We start from the raw sequence: 20,861 nt of genomic DNA on the forward strand, positions 1-20,861 counted from the left end.
CTTTGCCTAAATATTGTCTAAGAATTTATTCTAAGTCTAAGAATGCACAAAGAATCATGCTTGTGCAATACAAATGCATAAATGTATGCTTTTAAGAAATTTTGGGATTTTTCAAGTGATTTTAAAATAAATTTGAAAATGTAATGAAGAGATGATTTTTGAAATCTAACTTAGAACTTTGAAATAGGTCTGAAAGATACTTGAAGTTCTAAGTCTTGGAATAATCAGAGATCTTGAAAATAAATCTTGAGTTTGAATAAATGAAGAGAAAGGGATATTTGAAACTGAAATAGAATTTGAAGTAAGAATGAGTTTTCAAAGTTTAAAATGAACTTTGAATTTGAATTGATTTTCAAGAATTGATTTTTGAAAAGAGATCTTTGATCTTGAATTTTGAATTCAGAACCTGAAATAGGAATCTGAATTTGGAAATGGAATTTAGACTTTTTTTTTTTTGGAAATAGAAAATTGAAATCCAGATGAGGTTCGAAAGTGGAATTGAGTTTGGAAATCAAATTGGAAAATGGGATCAGATTTGAAAATTTGAATCCAAGATAGAATTTGATTTGAAATCTGGAATCCTAGAGGGAATTGGATTTTGCAATCTGGAATCCAAGATGAAATTGAATTTAAAAATCTGAATCCAAGGTGGAATTGGATTTGAAGATATGGGATCCAAGATTGAATTGCATTTGAAATTTTGGAATCCTAGATGAAATTTAGTTTTAAATCTGGAATCTAAGGAGTTATATTTAAGTCCAGATTGCCGGAAAAATATCTCCCTCATCGGAGATGATTTTTCTAATCCGTAAAAAGGAGATTCTCTGTTATTCTGTATAGTTTACCTCTGTAAAATGTTAGGAATTTTTATGGTGTTTTGACCTCTAATTTGGGTCTAGCACTGAAATAGGTAGAGATCCATGGGCAAAAATAGTAAATTTTAGGGTTTTATGCAAATTATGAATTAAAATTTTTGTCAAAATTAAAATTTTCTGTTTCCAATTCAATTCTAGGGTTACAAGGATTACACATGCCTTTTTTTCTGAATTTTGTATATCGTTTGGTGCTTGAATTAATCAAATTGCGAAACAGGGTACCCGCATAATCCCGAAACACTGCCAAAATCATGATTTTCATGATATTTTTTTATTTTCATGTATAAGTTCATGTTTTTAGATTTTATTCATGTTTATAATCATGTTAAGACACTTCATGATTGATTTTCTTGTTATTTGATTTTATTTAAACCCTAAACCCAAAGTTTTTACCAAAATATTTTCTGAAAACCCTGATTCCAAGGTCATAGTCTTGCTATCGTGGGAATTTTGGTCATTTGACTTCAATTTCGAAATCCCTAACCTATGTTTTCTTATTTTTGATCATATCACATAATCTCATGTTTGATTTATTCTCATTTGGATTTCAAAAGCTGCATTTTATAAAATATCTTTCTGAAAACTTTGATTTCAAGGCCATAGTCTTGCTATCAGGGGTATTTTGGTTATTTTGACCCCAATTTCAAAATTTTCAAATATTATTTTCATATTTCTTCAATTTTATTTCTTATTTTATTATGTTTATCTCAGGGAATCATGAAAAGGCTTATATATAGCAAAATCCAGAAATTTTTAGATATTACTGGATAAATCTAGAAAAACCAACATATCTTCACTAACAAGTTTTCTAGTTTTGCAGGGACATTGAAGACTTTACTTTTATGTATTTGAATTCAATTAGTGATGTAAATTAAATGTAAACTTTGGAATAAGAATTTCAGTTTCTGCTTAGATTAGGATTTGCATTGCATATAGTTTGAACTTTGATATATAACTGTTATGCTTGTCATTCATGTGCATATTTTTACAAATTCACCATGGTCTACATGAATGACACGTGAACTAGCTCTTAGGGAGTTGAAAAACTCGGTGGAGTTTGTATTTATGGCCATAGTCAGAATACGAATGAGACCCAGATTTGTGATCTTCGTATTAGCCATATTCAGCCTACACTCTTAGGCTAACTTCAAAATGCACTGCATTTCTCAAAAATACAAAAGGATTTTTCAATTCCTCAAAATCATGTCTTTCAAATCCATATTCATTCATTCCATTCAATTTGCAAATTCCAATTCCAATTCCAATCCAAAGAAATTGATTTTCTCAAAATTTTCTAAGTCTTACTCAGAAATTGATTTTGTCAAAACTCTGAGCTTTTAAACGGTATTTCAAGTATTTATCAAGTTCAAATCATGATTTTCTAAGTTATATATTCAATTTCAAAGTTTAAATTCAGAAAAATCAAGTTTTTCCAAAGTTATTTGAAATTCCTTAGAAATCGATTTTCACAAAACCTCTAGATTCTTCAGAAATCAATTTTCATTTTCCTCAAAAATACTTTCACCATGATTTACGATTTTCCAAGTGACATCTTTTCCAAAAATTTTCCAAGTATTTTAGTTATTCTAAGCAAATATCATGTTTTCAAAATCTGCATTTTCAGAAAATCATAGCACATGCCTCATTCTTTGTGCATTTAGGAAATAGAACACAATTTAAACAAGTTGAGCAAAGCTACGCAAACTTTTGATCCTTGGTTCAATTACCCCTGGTAAAGGCGTTAGGAACAATTGAACCTCGTACCGACAGGCGAGTCCCATTCTTCAGAATTATCCTGTATTTTAAAAACGGATGCGAGTTATTTTCAAAATCTTTTTCAAAGGTCAGTTTGACTTGCAAAAAGTAAAATTTTGCGATGCTAACAGGTTTGGCGACCGTGATGGGACCTGTCTTCGCCTGATCAATTATGTGCTTAACTTAATTCAAATTGTCAAAATTGTGTTCCATGGAATGTCAGCTTTTACTTTTTGTTATCATGTGAACCTAGGAGCCTAGACTTGAACCCAACTGACATGGATTGCATATAGACTAAGTATAGTTTGGTAGGACCATATTGAGGAGGAAATTTTCATGTTCACATAGACTTAGGTCTAATACAACCCTCCTCAATCTAGGTTTGATTGAAAACAATGTTTGCTTCTTTAAATATTTCAAAAAACTCTATTTCTTTAGGTCTTAGAGCCCTCTGTTTGCTTGCATCTCATGTTTTCAAAAACCACCCCACCTATCTCTACCCGGTCTTCACGTTGCTGGGCTTTCTTCCAGAACCATAGTTCGGGACAAAGCCTCACAACTGGGCCACCTATTTGGGTTAACGCCCCCCTGCCACGTACCAAGGGCCATAGTCCAACATATATCGGCAAGCGCTCAAAGATGTTGGAAAACTTGAACCTAGAACCGAAGAAATTGATTTTATGCCACGTACATCGAGCCTCGACTCGAGTATATAGGCATAGCATGATTGGACACAGATGATCTGAGCCTTAGAGTTAGGATTAAGGTCCTAAAGCTATTTCAAAACTTGTGCATCTAGAGTCAACTTTTAGAGAATGTTGTATGTGCATACTTGTTTATACAAGATGTGATTAAAAGTTAGTTTCTTTTATTACATTTTCCACAAGTTTTCTAAAATACTGGACAATTTTCAAAAATCTCCAATTTTTCCATCTGTTTCTATATACTATCTAAAAATTCATGTTTTATTCAAACTTTGGACAATTTTTCAAATTCTCCTCTATTTTTCTCAAAACTCCAGGTGATTTTCATCCTTTCTTTCTTCTGGATCTCGAATATCCTGCTTTATTTTTATCCTGCACGCATTTTTTTAAAATTCCTGTATTTTCCCAAGTCTTATTCCAATTTTCCATGTTTTCCAGTCTGATGGCATCCGGTCAACTTGATTCGGTCTTTCCTGAGGGTCACATCTCCTACGAGGTGCGACAAGGTCTTCCCGAACATCAAACTCTCAGTACCAGATCCTTCATTCCCCGGTGGTATTATTCATGGCTCAAGAACTTCTCTCGTATGTTTCTGGACCATTTGAGTGATTGTGGATTGAAGCTGACATCTGCAGTGGGAAAGCAGACAGTCAACGACAATTTGATCCACGCGCTGGCAGAGCGGTAAAACCCGAGTACTAGTACCTTCTGGTTCCCATGGGGAGAAATGACTTTGTTAATGGACGAATTCTCAGAGATTATGGGATTGTCTGAGCCAGCTGGTCAGCCTGGAGATCCATTAGAGAAGCATTTTTTTATCAATGTCAAGGGTCTAGATCCCCGAGACGCTTTACCTCGCATGACAGGATAGAAGTCTTGGCCATTAATCGAGGAGAATGGAAATAAATATGTGAACCTGCTCGAAATCTACAGACAGTATGTGGCATTTATGGAAGTCAGTTCTTTATCTCGAACAACTCGAGAGAGAATCCAACATTTGATGGTCCTATGCACTGTGGGACTGAATCTTCTCCCAGATGGACGGAACTACATGGATATCAGGATAGTTCAACTTCTGTGAAGGTGGGGAAGTCGACAGACCAGCCGCCTCTCTATGGCCATGGCCGCACTCGCTTTTCTGTATCGAGGGTTGACCCATTTCACACTCGGAGAATCAATTCTAGTCGAAGGGTGTACCTATGCATTACAATCCTGGTTCCTCCAGCATGTGTCAGCCCGAGCCAGTTTATTCAGATATAATGGTGAAAAGCTTCCTCCAGTTGCACGATACTGGTTCTTGATTGACAACCTTCAGGAGGAAGAAGTCATGCGGGACTACTTTGATCGTCAGGAATCACCTCCAAGATATACTTATGCATACGACAAGCGGTTCAGGCTACTTGGCCCCTTCTTCTGCGCATACTATCATCCAGAGCGCTGTGTCAGGCAGTTCTCTCAGAGACAGAAGCGCATAGAAATTCGTCAACTATCAGGGATCTTGCCAGAGTTCGATCTCACATCAGATCAGTGGTCCGGAGCATATCATTCTACCAGACATGGCTGAGATTCTTTTGTTACTCTCACTATTTTTCCTGGTCCTCGAGTGTCCTCTGATTATCTGGAGTGGTGGAAAATTGTCTGTCCCCCTCCCCTTTGTCAAGTTTATTACTAATAAAATCATGTTTTTCCTTCAATACAATGCCTTTAATTTTCATCTTGGTTTGACGACCTCGCCTAGGTAACAAGGCATATTTTCAGTTGTTTATTTTGTAAAGAATAGCAGCGCAATTGTCGTGACTCCAGCGATGACTCAGTTCCTAGTAATGGGACATCCTTCAGATTGTCTACCAGATATCTAGCAAATGTTTCCTATTCAAAAGCCATTTTCAGCAGCTAACCCTCAGTTTTGCCTTGCAGAGAGCCTTTGCATCCTTACATGGTTCAGATGAGGTCCGGAAAGAAAACCGTGTCAGTCCAACTTATCAGTTCTCCATCAACTTCAGTATAAGAAATGGCCTCTTCACAATTCGTCGGAAATGGAAGTCAGCAAGCTAATGATGACATCGACCCACAGATGAATTCGTTGTTTCAGAGAATGCTGAGTAAGTTATTGTCTGAGGAAACAGGGGCCATCTCAGAAAAGGCCCGCAATAAGAAAAAGGTCAACGGCCGAACAGTGAAAAAGAATGTGAAAATCACCAAAAAGCAAGGTCATCATGAAGAAACCTCTGACGAGGCAGAATCAGCGAGAGATACTGATGAGGAATATGAAACTCAACAGGAATTTAGAAGGTCAACTCAAAGGCAAGGGTCGACCTATAAATCCAGAAATCAATCTGTTAATGACTCTACTCAGTCACAACTCCGAGAAGTGATGAAGATGGTCAAGGATCTGCAGGCCTGTGACAAGGGCAAAAGGGTCTTTACAAGTGAAGATTTCTATGATGGACTTGATGGGGATGATGATCTCGACAATCTTCCCAAGAAATTTATCAAGTTTGATGGTTCAGGTGACCCAAAGGCAGACCTCGCCCTATTCTTCGCAGAATGTTCCAGGTTTAGGAGGAATAACCGAGCCTTATTTCTTTGTTTCCCTCACAGTCTGGAGGGTATTGTAGCAAAATGGTATTCAGAACATATTAACCCTATAGAGTTTAAAGAGTTTGACAAAGTGGTCAATTTGTTTATTGAGCGCTTTTTATTCAATGTTGAGGCCCTCCCGACTCTCAGCCACCTCTGTAGTCTAAAACAGAAGGAAAATGAGAAAGCCAGAGATTTTATTCATAGGTGGAGATCCGCTTGTAATAAGATGCGTGATCCAATATAAGAGGGACATGCACTATCTCTGATACTGAACAACTTCTCGCAACCCCTAAGAGGACTGATTTCCACCTCCCTGTCAAAGACCTTCATAGAACTGTCAGAACGAGCCGTATGGAAAATAGATTTTATGAGGGCTTCATGTTCACCAGGAACAATAGTCAGCAAGAATCTAACAAGAAAACCCATTTTACCTACTCTACCAGCAACAACAAGAACCATCATAAGGAAAATATGAAAGATCACAGCTCTAGTTCAGGGGGACCAAACCCCAGCAAAAATGAGCAAAAAGGTAAGTCGATTCCTCAGTACGATAAGCAACCTCAGCAAACTTTTGAGTAAGGGTTGAGACCTCATGAAAAGTCGAAGCATGACAACTAGAGTTTTAAACGTGACTTTACTCCTCTAGATCAGCCGTGTGAAGAAATCCTTGAGTATATGTTGGCCAAGGAGATGATTAAGCTCCCAAGAGTCGATGATCCTCCTATCATTAGGGGAAGATTTAAAGATCAATTTTGCAAGTTTCATCGGCACATGGGGCATGATACCGAGTACTGCTTCGTTCTCAGGAATATTATTCAAGACTATATCGATAAAAATATCCTTGTGGAAGGCAAAGAAGAGGATAAAGCAGCCAGCTCACCAGCACCCTAAGAGCAACAAGGCCAACACTATTTCATTCTTGCATTTTGCTTTTGTCATTTCATATGAATGGCATGGTCCCATCTCTTTCATCAATAAAATTATCAATCTTCCTCGTTGCTTGGCGTCATCTTTTCTATTTCTCCTTCTTTACAAAATATCTTTTTACAAGGAGTAACCTCTTTCAGAGCGCCTCTAGAATCCATCAAGAAGCACATCGTCAATCTTTCCATTGTTATCTTTAAAGAACGTTCTTCAAATATTAATTATTTATCCTTTCGTCCAATATCTTACTCCCCTATTACACTGGGGCATTATTTTGAAAATTGTCTTCAAAACATCCTCTATGCAGGCAGGATCAAGCAAATCTCCAATCTTGCATGCATGTGTACCCATTTATATCATTTTGCATTCATTTGCATGCATATATATTCATTTGCATGCATATGCATTCATTTGCATCAATTTATATCAAATTTATTACCCATTCAGGATAAGGGATAAATTCTGAGACCCGTGACATTTGTCTAGGTCATCGTGAGGGTGAAGATTGAAAATCTCATATCACAATCATCAAGCATTTTCTAAACACCAATCTTTTTCAAATTTGACCTTCGGGTTGAGTATTTTATCAAAACCGTTTTTACCGGTCAACCTTCGGGTGAAGCCTACTTCCTAAATCCAGTTTTCACTGGTCGAACTTCCTAAATCCGGTTTTTACTGGTTAAACTTTCTAAATCCAGTTTTCACTGGTCGAACTTCCTAAATCCAGTTTTCACTGGTCGAACTTCCTAAATCCAGTTTTCACTGGTCGAACTTCCTAAATCCAGTTTTCACTGGTCGAACTTTCTAAATCCGATTTTTACTGGTCAAACTTTCTAAATCCCGTTTTCACTAGTCGAACTTCCTAAATCAAGTTTTCACTCGTCGAACTTCCTAAATCCAGTTTTCATTGGTCGAACTTCCTAAATCCGATTTTTACTGGTCGAACTTTTTAAGTCCAGTTTTCACTGGTCAAACTTTCTAAATCTAGTTTTCACTGGTCAAACTTCCTAAATCCGGTTTTTACTGGTCGAACTTTCTAAATCCAGTTTTCACTAGTCGAATTTCCTAAATCCGGTTTTTACTGGTCGAGCTTCCTAAATCTAGTTTTCACAGGTCAAACTTCCTAAATCTGGTTTTTTCTGGTCGAACTTCCTGAATCCAGTTTTCACTGGTCGAACTTCCTAAATCCGGTTTTTACTTGTCAAACTTCTTAAATCCGGTTTTTACTGGTCGAACTTCCTGAATCCAGTTTTCACTGGTTGAACTTCCTGAATCTAGTTTTTACTGGTCGAACTTCCTGAATCCAGTTTTCACTGGTCGAACTTCCTAAATCCGCTTTTTACTGGTCGAACTTTCTGAATCTAGTTTTCACTGGTCGAACTTCCTAAATCCAGTTTTCACTAGTCAAACTTCCTAAATTCGGTTTTTACTGGTCGAACTTCTTGAATCCAGTTTTCACTGGTCGAACTTCCTAAATCCAGTTTTCACTGGTCGAACTTCCTAAATCCGGTTTTTACTGGTCGAACTTCCTGAATCTAGTTTTCACTGGTCAAACTTCCTAAATTCAGTTTTCCCTGGTCGAACTTCCTAAATCCAGTTTTTACTGGTCGAACTTTCTGAATCCAAATTTCGCTGGTCGAGCTTCCTGAATCTAGTTTTCACTGGTTGAACTTTCTAAATCCAGTTTTCACTGGTCAAACTTCCTAAATCCGGTTTTTACTGGTCCAACTTCTTGAATCCAGTTTTCACTGGTTGAACTTCCCAAATCCGTTTTTTTATTGGTCAAACTTCCTAAATCCGGTTTTCACCGGTCGAACTTTCTAAATCCGGTTTTTACTGGTCGAACTTCCTGAATCCAGTTTTCACTGGTCGAACTTTCAGAATCCAGTTTTCACTAGTCCAACTTTCTAAATCCAGTTTTTACTGGTCGAACTTCCTAAATCTGTTTTTTACTGGTCGAACTCTCTGAATCCATTTCTTATTGGTCAAACTCTCTAAATCCAGTTTTACTGGTCAAACCCTTTGAATTCAGTATTCACTGGTCAGACTTTTTCTAAACCCATTGCTCGTACTGGTGATCTTTTAAAATCCAGTACTCGTAGTCGTACTTTGTCAAAGTTCAGTCTTCATATTGGTCGCAACACAAATCTTACATTCGGGTTCAGACTCAATGTTAATCTTCAGATCTGCAAACCAAACAATCTTTGTCGGACCCTTGGGTCACTCCAGTCTATCAAGCATACCTTCGGGTCATCTATTTTGTTAGTCAGACCTTCGGTCATCAAATTTTTAGCAAGCGAAACCTTTTGGTTAATAGATTCTATCAAAGTCAATCATTTCTTTCCAACCTTCGGGTCACATCCGACAATTATGGTCTTTCAAGATTCGACCTTTGTGTTGAATTCATCCACCAACTGGCTCAAAATCAATTATCAATTATTTTCACTTGCGAGGAACCCTTTTTCTAGGGAGAGTTCGAGGGAGCTCGTTCTTTTTGTATGTCTTTATTGTTCATTCGTTGAACCCCTTTTCTAGGGAGAGTTTGAAGGGACTCACGCTTCATGAAAAGTTTGCAAAACAATCTTTATTGTCACACAAAGAACCCTTTTTCCAGGGAGAGTTTCGACGGAAGCTCGTCCTCCTTGTAACCCTAAATGTCTTTTGTTAGGCCACCCCCGTCATCGAGGACCCTTTTTCCAGGGAGAGTGTGATGGACTCGCTCCTCTATGATATCCTTCCAACCTTTGTTAACGGCCCCCTTTCCATAAAAGAAGCCTAGAAATAGGGAGTTTTGACGAAAACTTTATTTCTCTTCGAAAGTTCATTTTGCAAACACCTCCTCTTTTAGGGAAGTGAGGAGTATCTTTTTGTTACCCGTTCAGGTAAGGGTCAAGCCTGAGTCTCTCCTTTGGGGAAAGGAGAGGAGAATGTAGCCGCAGATGTGTCGTTTAGACCTCAAACGATTTCTTTCACCAAGGATTCTAAGAATATTTTGTCAATTTGTCATGAAAAATAGTTGTTGATCTCAAAAAATCTTTTATTGCACAAAAAGAATTACCTCAGATTACCTTCAGTATTACTTCTAAAAAGAGTGAAGCTTTTGTGAAGAAGGATTCCAAATCCCAATTCTTTCTATTAGCCAACCAAAGGGATGAAGAATAAATCCTCGATATGGCCAACAAAGAAAATTCAATGTTGATCACAGAGCCATAAGTGATTGATATTGATCGAAGCTATGACACATTTTTGAAAATCATTCTTGTAAAGATAAGGCAGTCGAAATATCCTGGGTGATACAGAAAAATCCATTCAATTTCCATATCTCCTCAATCACCCAAGTGTCAATTAAATATCTGCAAAAGGGATCTCTCAATTGTCATCAAGATGAAGACGAATTATGCGAGTTAGACCCTCGGGGCCAAAGAAGATTTGGATCATCTCTAAGATGAAGGAGTTTGTGACGGATCCTTTCAAAGAAAGTTCAGATCACCGCCAAGTTGAAGGCGAATGCGATGAGCCTCCTGACAAACGCTAAAAGATATTTAATTTCCGCTATCATCAAGAGATTTTCAACCAATGAGCCAATACTGTCAAGATAATTCCTGAGAGAAAGAAGGATCAGAGCATCTTCAAGATGAAGGAGTTTGTGACGTACCCTTCTAAAAAAAAAAAAGAAGAGAGAGAAAAGTCAGGACATCTCCAAAATGAAGGATGATGTAATAAACTCTCCAAAAACCTAAAAGAGCTCCAATTCTATAAAAAAGAGAGTGCAGAAAGACCATCATGAGAAAAGAATCCCAGGATATCAAACTGCCGAATCTACCAAGAATCTTCTTTAATTTTGTGAAATTCTTTTATCAATATCCTTTCACCAATTGTTTTCACAATGAGAATCCTTTCTTTTCCATTCATATCAAGAAAATTGATAGCCTTCTTGAAAGAAAAGTCAATTGCAAGTGATTTGAATTCGAATCTTGATTCTACGAAGTTAAGTCTAGATGGAGGTAATACTCTAGGCAAAAAGAGGGAATATTTTTCATATATGTGTGCTTATTTTCAATCATCCTTGAATTAACTACAATTTTTTATCTTATTGGCAATCTTTTTCAAGTTATCCTGACATGAAGTGAGAGCTTGCTGTGTATTTTGATGTATCCAGGCGTTGTTGTTATCCCTTTCAGGATCGGATAACAGGAGTTGTCCAAGATTCTTCCCTTCTTGTTTTGATCTGAGCGTTTGGGCTCTCAGATTCACACACTTCCCTGTGTTCCCCACTGTCTCACCATAGACAGTTCCCGTTCAGGGTAAGGGTTAAACTTGATTTTTTCTGCAAAAGGTCATTTGTTTTAAAAGCCATTCAGTCTTAGCAATTAGACGTCCAAGATCGATCCCTTTTCAAGCTTTAGGGAACCCCCTTTCTTCCTTTCGCAAACCCCTCTCGGATTTATTGTGCAAAATTTGAAGGTCCCATCATGGTTTCTTTATTCGAGGATTTCGTTTATCGTCCCCTTCCAGGTTAAGGGTTAAGTGTGAGCCTCGTTTTTCCATGAGGTATCGTCCCCTTTCAGGTTAAGGGTTAAGCTTGAGCCTCATTTTTCCACAAGGTATCATCCCCTTTCAGGTTAAGGGTTAAGCCTGAGCCTCGTTTTTTTATGAGGTATCGTCCCCTTTCAGGTTAAGGGTTAAGCCTGAGCCTCATTTTTCCATGAGGTATCATCCTCTTTCAGGTTAAGGGTTAAGCCTGAGCCTCATTTTTTCACGAGGTATTGTCCCCTTTCAGGTTAAGGATTAAGCCTGAACCCCATTTTTCCACGAGGTATCGTTCCCTTTCAGGTTAAGGGTTAAGCCTGAGCCTTGTTTTTCCACGAGGTATCGTCCTATCCAGGTTAAGGACCAAGCCTGAGCCTCATTTTGGTGAGGTGAATCTTCTTCTTTATTCTTCATTCTATATCTACCATTTTCCATCATCCAAGCCTATTCCTTCATACCCGGTCAAATTCTCCTAACTGGGGCATTTTTTTTATAGCCCAAATTTGGTGTGTTTTTTTTTGCCACTAAGCTCGACTTTTAACCGGCTTAGTAGCAAAGAGGGGCATCTGTAAACACCCCAAAATTTCACCCTCATCCAGTGTTTACATTTTATGTATCATTGCAAATATCATTGCATTGCATAGCATTGCATGTCATTACATCTCATTATCGAGATCCATAACTCTTGCTTTCAAAATATTAATCCAGATTCGAGTTTTTAAAACTCTTCTTTTGAAATCAATTTCAAAACCTGGGTTTTAAGTCAATGATTATGCCATTTGCCAACCCCTAGGATCTTATATTTCGAAATGTTTTCCTCAGAAAACAAATGGATTCATTTTAAACTCAATTTCAATTAATTTCAATTCTCAGATGAGACCCATGTAAGTGGTGTCACTTCTGGATTTCTTTATTTATTAAAAATCTTAAAAAATTTCAAAGTCCTAGTTAGATCAGGACTCTGTATTTTCATCTTTTTAAAACCCCATTCTGATTTTAAACCAGTTGTGGTCATATCCTTGCCCATTCTCGTCATTTTTGGCCAAAATTTTTGAATCCCAGTCCAATCAGGACTCTTTTTTAGAATCTTAGTTTGATCAGGACTCTTTTTCCAGAGTTCTAGTTGGGTCAGAACTCTACCTTTTACTACCTTTCTTACCTGTTTTTGAGAAAACCTATCAAAATATTTTGTTTTTGGCCAAAATCCTAAAGTCCCAGTTGAATTAGGACTCTTTCTCAGAGTCCTAATCGAATCAGGACTCTACCCCGATTTCATCCTTTATTCCTGTTCTTCACTTGATTTCAAAACCTTTTAAGTTGATTTTCAAAATCTTTTATTTTAGCCAAAACTTTAGAGTTCTAGTCGAATTAGGACTTTTTCTTAGAGTCCTAATCGAATCAGGACTCTATCTTTCATCATTATTCTTACCTGTTTTTAATCAATTCTTTCAAAATCTTTCAAAGAGAAGTCAAAAACTCAGAGTTTTAGTTGAACTAGGACTCTATTTGAAGAGTCCCAGTAGGATCAGGAGTCTGACCTTGATTTCAATTTTGAGAGAATTTTTCAAAAATCCTTCTATTTATCTCTTCAGGAATCAAAATTGTTATACCTTTATCATGGAATTTCAAAATTTTGGGATTTTATCCCAGAGTCCTGATCGAATCAGGACTCTATCCTAGACTCCTGATCGAATCAGGACTCTATCCAAAGTTTGTTTTCTCACTTCATTTTCATTGGTTTTCAAAAGCTTTGTTTAAATCTCATCATTTGTTTCTCAAAAAACCAAAAACTTTTAGAGTTCTAGCCGAATTAGGACTCTTCTTCAAAGTCCTAATCAGATCAAAACTCTGAATCGAACTTCAATTCCATCTTGTTTTACTTGTTTTTCAAAATCTCCTCAGTTGTTTATCAGAAAATCCAAAAATTCTGAGAGTCCTAATCCAATTAGGACTTTGTCCTCAGAGTCCCAGTTGAATCATGACTCTATTTTATTTCAATATTTGTTATTGTTTTCACTGTTTTCACAAGTTCTTTCATCTGCTTTTCAGAAAATACCAAAAAAAAAATCTAGAGTTTCAATCTGATCAGGACTCCGTCCTAGAGCCCTAATTCAGTCAGGAGTCTGTTCTAGAGTCTGTTTTTACTTTCATTTTTATTCTTTTCCATTTGTTTTCAAAAATTAGTTCACTTTGCAGAGTCCCAGTTGATTCAGGACTCTATTTCAGAGTTCTGATTGAGTTAGGATTCTAACCCTGACTATATTTTCTCACTTATTTTACAAATTCTGATAAAATCTTTCAAAAACTTCTTTATTTGGCTTTCAAAAATCTATAATCTCAGAGTGCTAATTGGTTCAGGACTCTAGCCTAGAGTTCTAGTTCGATTAAGACTCTATTTTCAAGCCTTTAAATTTTATTTATTGATTTTAACCCCTTTTCAAAGCTATTTTTAGTCTTTATTTCAAATTTTCAAAACTTCAATGTGGGGCCCACCCAGTTGGCACCATATCCAGAGGAGTTCTGGCTCAGTCAAGACTCTGTACTATTTCAAAACTTTCAATCTCAAAGTCTATTTTTGAATATCTTTTAAAAAACCTCTCATTTTCAAGTTTTAAAATCCTTTTTGAAAATTCAAGTGGGGCACACTCGGGGTTGCGCCATATTTGAGGAAGTTAGGGTTAGACTAGAGTTAGTCAGTATCCTAGTTAGTTTAGAGGTTTAGGAGAATCAAAAATCCATTTTGAAAATCCATTTTTAACTTTGATTTTCAAGTATTAGTTTTAAAAGTTTAATTAAAGCTTTAAAAACCCAAATGTGGGCCCACACTAGGTGGCGCCACATTCGGAGGTTTTCTAGGACAATTAGGAGTTTAGTTAGATCTTAATTAGGTTAATTAGGCTATGGGTAAATAGGTAATCTTCCAGAAAAATCCCCCCCCCCCCTTTAGAGTCCATTTCTTTTAAAACTCTTAAATTAAAAAACCTAATTTTTTTTTTATAAATAGGCACCATAGGGGGGGTCGACCCCCCTATCTCTCTCTTTTGATTTCTTGGAGATTCTCTCTCCTATCCAGCCCTTCCTAATTCCTCCATTGCAGCTGCAACCTCAAGGTATAAATTTTCATAAACTTTTATGTTTTATTTAATACTTTTCCATGTTTTAATATGAATTCCACCATTGGCGCCTTCCCTTTCATGGATTAAACCATGGAATCACCATCAAGAACCTCAAGGTTGGTCCAAGAAGATGATCTAACCCTATTTTACTATTTTTCCAGAGATTCTAATCCGTTATGATCGTTTAGAAACAACGTTTTTTGTGTTCTTAGCCAATGAGATACGCGATTTACCCGTTAAATGGGTTAAATCCGCACTTTCAAAGGCAAAATCAATTCTAACCGTAGATTCCCTGTACTTTTTATTTTTTATCCTCATATTAATGTTTATTTTATGTACTACAGCATCAAAATAGATTTTATTTTACTGTTCAAGTGTTTTTTTATTGTTTTCATTGATTAAATCATGTTTTATTAGGGTTTCTTAGATTTCTGTATATTTTAATCTTAGATCAGTAAAAAGTATGTTAGTTCATATTGAAATACTCATTAGAAATTACTGATTTTTTATGTGTGATACACAAATATGTCAGTGAGGTTCTGTAAAAAAATCAGACTGTGAACACCCCAAATTTTTCAAAGTTTTGTAAAAATGACCCTTTTGCCCCCGGTTCCATTTTTCTGAGAAAACCAAAGCTAAATTTCAGTCAATTCTTCAGATTTTCTGAATTAAATTCCATATGGCTATATTCAAAATTAATTCCGGATCTGAATCCAGTGTTTTAAATCCATATTTCTTCAAAATCCGGATCCAAACGCATTTTCTGAAGAAATTTCCCCAAAAATAGCCTTAAAATTCTCAGAAAAATTTTCTTTGTAGATATTTTGCAAAAACACAAAAAAATTAGTTTTAATCTTTGTTTTCTCGCAAATCTTAGGATTTTTACTTGAAAATGCAAAAAATGGAAAAATAACACCAAAAACCAAAAAATTTGGAAAGATTTTGAGAAAAACAAATGATTTCGAGCCTTTTTGAAAAATAATTTTCGATAAAGACCTCCGAAGCCCTCTTTTGTAAAAATTTGAAAGTTGAAAGGGGGGGGGGGGTCTTTGAAAAACCCTTTTAGGTTTTTTCTTTTACCCTTCGTAAGGAAAAAGAGGGGGAGGGAGGCGCAGCCGCCCCTCCCGAAACTGTCTCCAGCCGCACGCCTCTCGTCTCCCTCCATGGCCGGCCGTTTCCCCCCCCCCCCCCCCCATGTGCGATCTCCACGCTCATCCTCCATCCACCCTCCATCACGAAAGCGCCTCATCTCTCTCCTCCATTTTCCAACGAACCACCTTCGAGAACCTTTCACTCTCGCTCTTTAAGAAGAGGCACTCAATCCCCCAGAAAGGGGGGGTGTGGACATCATCCATCTCTTCGTTCTTGCGATCCATTTGCCCTCACGCATTCGCTCTCTGGCATCCGTTTTTCCCATCAAGCATCTCTTACAATCCAGGATCATCCGGTCTTCTTATCCACCTTCAGGCGTCCATTCTTGTCATCACCCATTATCGGCCTTCCTTCTGGTGCATCCATCGCCTCAACCCAACAGTCATCTCGTGGATCATCAATCAGGAAAAGGAGATCAAAAGCCTCAGCAGCCATTGCGATTCTTGCAAGCAAAGGGGATCTTCGCCAACTCCATTAAAGGGCCATTGCCTCTCTCGGTTGGAATTTCTATAGAAATCGGCGACAGACTTTCCTCAAGGCTTCATTCGAAGGAAAGATCAACTCCCCGTTCCGATCTCTGCCATCATCTGGTGAGTCTCCCTTTATTCCCCTTTTTCCTCTTAACTAGTCTATATTTTCCTCTTCGTGCCTTTTAATCTTTTCTGTTTTAATCAACTCACTGAAGCACCATCATAATATCAGTCTTGCATATAGCAAGCGCTGATCTATGTTTAGTGTGCAATATTAGAAGAGGGATCCTCTGGTCCCGACATTTTTTTTTATTTCAATTTTCTTTTTTTTATCGTTCCTTATAATTTTCCATGATGTGCAATCCCTTCACTTCACTATGCCTGTTCATTATAAGAGCACTTGGAATGAACTTAATTTTCCTTTTTTCTTTTTTTTTTGTATCTCCCTGTGTATCAGTTATGTCCTCATAAAGCACGATGCCAACACCTGACATGCCTTCATTTTTTTTTTTTTTTGTTATCTTATCTACTGCCATTAACATTTTTGTTAAGTACTACCTTGATGATGGTCCTTGATGATGGTATATTGGTTTCTGGCGCTTCTGAAGAAGTGGTTCTCATCACGCTCAGTTTTCTTTCATTTACCCACGGACATCTCTGTACACATTATCACTTGCAATTTAGAGATTCAAATCTGCTGGATAAGACTGAGATCATTTCCAAATTAAATAGTCAAGTAATGATGCAGCTGTGTTACAATGATGACTGAGATGTTTTGCTTTTCCATAATCAATGCTTCGGTTCGTGTTAGTAGCTATTCAATTTCGATTTAAGAGTGAAATTTTCTTTCATCTCTATAGGTTGTGTCTTTTAGAAAGCATGTCTTAGTTGCGGTTGCAGGCAGGTTACTGTTAATTATTGGTAACCAATTTCGTTTTCTGTCATTACATCATGCCCTGTCAAAAGGAAGCCGCAAGTTAGTTCTATCACTTTTCATGCCCTATGATTACCATTTTTTTTTTCTTCTTTCTTTTCTTTTTGCTTCTGTCTTGGCTGAAATCTGTAACCATGGATTATAAATCTCCAAGAGTCTCTATAAAGGGGGTGGTATATACCCAAGTTTGAATTGTCCAGAAAGCAGCAAGCATGGATGACAATGTGGAATGATCCTGACCATGATTCTGATCCTAATACTTCCAAGATGAAGGGTTTGTTTTAAAGGAATGGTTGCATTAGTCGGTTCAGGAAGAGAGTTCTGGGCCTTTTTCCCTTGAACCTCTTTGAGAAATTTAGCTTTCATCAGGTTCTGATTAGTAGACTGACCTTCCAAAGGACTCTAAATTTTTTTATGGTAATCTACCTAAATCGACAGAGCTGGGATGGCTAGGTAAGATCTAGCATATGGCTAAGTCATAGTTATGAGAACAAATTGGTGGGCTTCAAAGTCATGTCCAGAACTTGCCCAAAACTTTTTTTTTCTTCTGCCACTCGTCTAAGCCCTTATCGGTAAGACCTGAGATGGTTCAAAATCCCTGGAATGAGGGCCACGCCATTTCATGGCCACAGATGGCATATATAGGAAGGATGATTTATACCTGTGATACCTGAAATCATGTTAGGTATAAAACCCCAACAAAGTGAGGTTGAATAGGGTGTTCCTCTTGAATAATTTAAATCCTCTATGCTGAGCCTATCGCAGGCCTTTCCAGCTCTTCTTTTAACCTGTGTCCCTGCTGCATTGACATACAGTAGGGATATGTTTGAGCACACGTTTGATACACAATGGCATCACACATCATTGGATACCCTCGGATGGGGCCAAAGAGAGAGTCCAAATTTGCATTGGAATCATTCTGGGATGGAAAGAGCAGTGTTGGTGATCTTCAGAAGGTTGCCAAGGATCTGAGGTTGTCTATCTGGAAATAGATGGCTGCTGTTGGGATTAAGTATGGCTGGAATGGTGGAGAAATTGGAGTCGATATCGTTCCCGTTATTATTGGTCCTGTCTCCTATCTGTTGCTGTCAAAATCAGCAAAGGATGATGATAAATCTTTCTTTCTTCTATCTCTATTGGGAAAAATCCTCCCGGTGTACAAGGAAATTATTGCTGAAGGCAGTTGGAGTAACTTAGATCCGATTTGATGAACCAACCCTTGTCCTGGATTCAGACTCTCACCAACTGCAGGCATTCACTAAGACACACACAGAATTGAAGTCGTCCTCCTCTGGTTTGACTGTTCTTGTTGAAAACTACTTTGTAGATGTCCTTGTTGCTGATAAAGCACTGCTAATACGCCATCTATGTTTAGTTTGAGATCTTAAAGCCTACAATTTGGTGCTGAGAGAATCGGTTCCATGTTGTCTAAAGCTGTAAACTATGCATGGTAGGATCCTGAATGTAAGCAAAGGATGGATATCCACCTCGTGGATAGTCAGACATCTTAGCGTGTCTTGTTTTACCCTTGCTACTTATGGCATTCACAATATATCTCTGTTCAATAGATGCAGCCACAGCAGGTAAGTACATGTTCTCTCGTTGGATAAATCAAGATCTCCAATCAGTTAGTTAATTTAGATGTTAAGATAATTGGAGATGCTTATTTTTTATTTTTTTTTGTTCTCACTGCCCAGCATTATTCATTTATCACATTTGGTGACATGCCTGCTCTCTCTGTGCTGCATTAGGAGTGTATTCCATACTGTTTCATGCTGCTAACATTGTGTATTTCCTTGTTTCATTATTCCTCAATGGTAAGTCATCTTGTAATTCTGATATTGCTTTTCTTTATTTCCTACAAGTCTTCACACGGCTGCTATATGCCCTATACACTTACCCTTACTCACTCAGCCCTTACAGTTTTAGCTCACATCATCAGTCGTTACACACCCATTTAGGTGTCATTACCTGTTACATGTCCATTACATTTGCATCCAGGCCTGTATCATGCACAGCATCCCTGCTGTGGTTTCACATATACAATCGCCATATTATCTAGGTTATGCTGCATTCTCACCACTGCGGCATATATACCCCATACTGCAACCCCTGCTGTCACCACCGTCACCAATCAGCATCATCTTCCACTAGCAGGAGTTGGTTTATTGATGAATCAGTTTTCATTAGATCACCCTTACCATCCACTGTACCCCAAAATTGCACATTTCCTACAGCAATATCTTGTGCTGGCTGTTGCCACATTAGTTGCACCCCTACACAGTGACATCTACCCCTGATTGTACACTGTAGCACCACCTACTACAGCCCCTCTCATATGGCTGCACCCTGCACCTTCCTATATTATACCCCAGCCTACTTATATTTTCAATAACATAGTCGTGACCTACCTCACAACACTTACATGTATTTCTTGCTCACAAAAGCACCATCGTGCTTACCATATCGTCACTCTCATCCATCTATGTTGAATATATATATATATATATACAAATCTATACATATGTCGGTATATGTATATATATACACTCGTATATATATAAGTATGTATATAAGTATATACATCATTTCCTATCTTCCCATCATAAATGTCTTGGCATATGAGCATTTTCACCATTGACACCTACATGATGTGTACAACTTTCCTCTATCTTCATACTAATCAAGTGTTTTGCAGGAAATCCGTGAAAAATGTCATTACTTGGGATTTGTATTTTTCATTTTTTGTATTGTAATAGTTAGATCTTAATGAGAATTTATATTTCCAGCTTTAGATAGAATGGATGAGCATTGTAAATATCATTGAATTACTTGTTGTTCATTCATTTTCTTTCCTTTATTTTATAAATTCTCACAATGGTAAAACACGAATGACACGTGCACCATTTCGTAAGAGGTAATCGATACTAAGTCGATGATCCATATCAATGGCCATAGTCAGGGTGTGGACAAAACTTAGCATTTTTATCTCTTACAAAATAACACTGGATCCACTTTCAAAATTCAACATATTTTCTCAAAATATTTTCTTTCTTTTATCAGAATTTAACTTAGGATTAACTCAAAATATATACCAATGGCCATAGTCAGGGTATATTGAGAGTTAATTTCATTTTAAATTCTATAAAAGCACTAAAAATGTATTTTATTCTTCTTTTGAATTTAAATATAGATTATCATATAATACATTTAATGACCATAGTCAAGGATGTATTATATTTTCAATCTTATTTTAATTCATTTAAAGAATGAAATAGCTTTTCAAATTCCAAATTTCAAACTTATTCAAATTCATTCATCATATAGGGCAGAATTGCATCATATTTTCAAAACTTCTTTTCAAAATCCCAAGTGTTTCTTCTTCTTCATCAGATCTTATTCAAATCCAATTCTATCTCACTTCAAGATTCAAGAATTCAATTTCAAAGACCAATTTGACTTTGAAATTCCAAAATCACTGTTATATTCAAACTTCCAACTCAAATCAAAATTCAAAATCAAAGTTCAATTTAACTTTGAAGCTATCTTCTGATTTCAAAATCAAGTTCATCCCCTTATCTTCAAATCAAAGTTTTTCAAAAACCCAGATCCATTTTAAAGGTCCTATTTGGACTTCTCAAAACCCAAATCCAAAGACAAATCCTAATCTCAACTTGGACCCAGATTTCCAAGTATAAAACTCTATTCATTTTGGATCTCCCATCACAGATCCAAAATCCATTTAGGATCAGAATCCTTATCCCACCTTGGATCTCCCATCACGGATCCAAATTCCATTTAGGATCCAAATCCTTATT

The sequence above is a fragment of the Nuphar pumila genome, chromosome 8, assembly GCF_984573655.1.
Source record: "Nuphar pumila chromosome 8, dmNupPumi1.hap1.1, whole genome shotgun sequence".
Lineage (NCBI taxonomy): Eukaryota > Viridiplantae > Streptophyta > Magnoliopsida > Nymphaeales > Nymphaeaceae > Nuphar > Nuphar pumila.